Source organism: Schistocerca americana, chromosome 11 (assembly GCF_021461395.2).
Source record: "Schistocerca americana isolate TAMUIC-IGC-003095 chromosome 11, iqSchAmer2.1, whole genome shotgun sequence".
NCBI lineage: Eukaryota > Metazoa > Arthropoda > Insecta > Orthoptera > Acrididae > Schistocerca > Schistocerca americana.
The window spans coordinates 202,933,108-202,936,301 of record NC_060129.1 but is presented as its reverse complement, the minus strand read 5'-3'; the positions used below and the strand labels follow the sequence as shown (position 1 = coordinate 202,936,301).

Below are 3,194 nucleotides of genomic sequence, written 5' to 3'. Positions count from 1 at the left end.
AAAGTTTTCAGTTTCGAGAAGAGATGGAAGTATGACGGAGCAATATCAGGTGAATAAGGCGGGTGTGGCAACAATTCATGTCTTGGTTCGCATAATTTTGCCAGGGCGACGGCGCATGTGACTGGGCGCGCATTGTCTTGGTGGAAGATGACTTTCTTCCTTCCGGAATGAGATTTTCCGTCTGCAGCCGAGTGTGCGCTGATATGAAACTTCTTGGCAGATTAAAACTGTGTGCCGGACCGAGACTCGAACTCGGGGCCTTTGCCTTTCGCGGGCAAGTGCTCTACCAACTGAGCTACCCGAGCACGACTCACGCCCCGTCCTCACAGCTTTACTTCTGCCAGTACCTCGTCTCCTACCTTCCAAACTTTACAGAAGCTCTCCTGCGAACCTTGCAGAACTAGCACTCTTGAAAGAAAGGATATTGCGGAGACATGGCTTAGCCACAGCCTGGGGGATGTTTCCAGAATGATATTTTCACTCTGCAGCGGAGTGTGCGCTGATATGAAACTCCTTTCTTTCAGAAGTGCTAGTTCTGCAAACTTCGCAGGAGAGCACCTGTAAAGTTTGGAAGGTAGAGACGAGGTACTGGCAGAAGTGAAGCTGTGAGGACGGGGCGTGCGTCGTGCTTGGGTAGCTCAGATGGTAGAGCACATGCCTGCGAAAGGCAAAGGTCCCGAGTTCGAGTCTCGGTCCGGCACACAGTTTTAATCTGCCAGGAACTTTCACTTTATTCCTTCCTAAACCTGGTCGTTTTTCGTGCATCTTTTGTTGCAATTTGTCCAGGAGGTTAGCATAGTATTCTCTAGTAATTGTTTCCCCAGTGGGGAGATAATCTACCCCTAACAGAATCCTCTTTGCATCCCAGAACACTGAAGCCCTGACCTTTCCTGCTGAAGGAACTGTCTTTGCTCCCTTCGGTGGCGGAGAATCAGCATGTTTCCACATGTTTTATTAGACTCACCAGATCAACAATGTTTTTGTTGTGGCCTTCAGTCCTGAGACTGGTTTCATGCAGCTCTCCATGCTACTCTATCCTGTGCAAGCTTCATCTCCCAGTACCTACTGCAACCTACATCCTTCTGAATCTGCTTAGTGTATTCATCTCTTGGTCTCTCTTTACGATTTTTATCCTCCACGCTGCCCTCCAATGCTAAATTGGTGATCCCTTGATGCCTCAGAACATGTCCTACCAACCGATCCCTTCTTCTTGTCAAGTTGTGCCACAAACTCCTCTTCTCCCCAATTCTATTCAATACCTCCTCATTAGTTACGTGATCTACCCACCTTATCTTCAGCATTCTTCTGTAGCACCACATTTCGAAAGCTTCTATTCTCTTCTTGTCCAAACTAGTTATCGCCCCATGTTTCACTTCCATACATGGCTACACTCCATACAAATACTTTCGGAAACGACTTCCTGACACTTAAATCTATACTCGATGTTAACAAATTTCTCCTCTTCAGAAACGCTTTCCTTGCCATTGCCAGTCTACATTTTATATCCTCTCTACTTCGACCATCATCAGTTATTTTGCTCCCCAAAAAGCAAAACTCCTTTGCTATTTTAAGTGTCTCATTGCCTAATCTAATTCCCTCAGCATCGCCCGACTTAATTCGACTACATTCCATTATCCTCGTTTTGCTTCTGTTGATGTTCATCTTGTATCCTCCTTTCAAGACAGTGTCCATTCCCTTCAACTGCTCTTCCAAGTCCTTTGCTGTCTCTGTTAGAATTACAATGTCATCGGCGAACCTCAAAGTTTTTATCTCCTCTCCATGGATTTTAATACCTACTCCGAATTTTTCTTTCGTTTCCTTTACTGCTTGCTCAATATACAGATTGAATAACATCGGGGAGAGGCTACAACCCTGTCTCACTCCCTTCCCAACCACTGCTTCCCTTTCATGTCCCTCGACTCTTATAACTGCCATCTGGTTTCTGTACAAATTGTAAATAGTATTTCGCATGTAAATCAACAACAACAAAATAAATGTAAGTCGAGCTTTACTTTAACCTCGTCCAGTTTTGCAGTGGCTTCATATTAGCGAAATTGCTAAATTTCAGGCAAAAAGCTTTACTAGCCGTAACTCCGTAACTAAATATGTGCGGACGTGTGTTTATATGAACATTTTTCTTTAGTTTTACTTGTAGAATAACATATTAGAATATTTGGATATCTTCGTGAATCTCGTTGTGAAAGGTCAGTTGGTGTATGTGAGCAAACATCGAAATTTTTGTATGCGTTCTGCATCGTGAATCAAGGGATTTCCCTTCTCCAGATGGCTGCAAAAGCTTGAGAAGGCGGCTAAACAAGTTTGAAATGGGACGCAGTAAATGAGTGAAGCAATTCCTTCGTGTGCAATAACGTTTGTCCATCAGATTACCCTCCATTCAGAGGCTGTTGCACGCAGCTACCATTATTTTGATTTGTAAATAGTAGATTTCAGCTGTCGGTCGTCGTTTGGAATTTTTATTGGCAGATCTAGATTTCAGCTAGAAATTAGCCACCCTCAATGCACTATCATTTTTGGTCATAGAGTATTCTATAAACTGTGGACAAAGCCCGACCAACAGGCATTACATGCACTGACCAAAAATGATAGTGCATTGAGGGTGGCTAGTTTCTAACTGAAATTTAGATCTGCCAATAAAAATTGCAAACGACGACTGATAGCTGAAATTCTACATTTACAAATAATGTTTCATTTATGTGCGTTGTATCAGTTTCGTGTAGCAACTTTTCTCTCGTTCGACACAAGCTTCTGATTCGGGCGTGGAAAGAAAAGGGGAAAAAATTAAATAAGAAAAGAATTGCGAGAAGGAGATTGCCCCCCGGCGCCTGTTCGGATTCGGCGCGTGTTATTATTAACGGCCGGGCGTAATCTCCGACTGCGCCGGAATGTACACACAGCCTTTGTCTCCATTTTTCGGCGGGATTGTTCGTGGGCGCGCCGCTTGCCGAGAGTGGAATCTCATTTCGGAAGGAACGGTCCGCGGCGAGCGGGCAGGACTCCATTGTCTGTGGCCTGAGGAAAGGATGGCCACGCTGGAGGAGTGGGTGGGGTGTGGGAGGTGGTGGGAGGCAGGAAGCCGCGAAAGTCTGTTGGGGGGGGGGGGGGGGGGACGGAATTAATCAGGAGCAGGCGGCGCGGCAGAGGGGCCTGGGTTCGAAGCTGGGGTCTTCTCGGCA

The 3,194-nt window shown here is 45.6% G+C and overlaps 1 non-coding gene across 1 annotated transcript; it reads right to left on the bottom strand.

Annotated features, from left to right (window-relative positions):
* Positions 1–231: 231 nt before the first annotated feature.
* On the bottom strand, positions 232–306 carry Trnas-cga. Its single transcript has one exon. It is a non-coding gene; the product is annotated as a tRNA-Ser (tRNA).
* Positions 307–3,194: the final 2,888 nt, after the last annotated feature.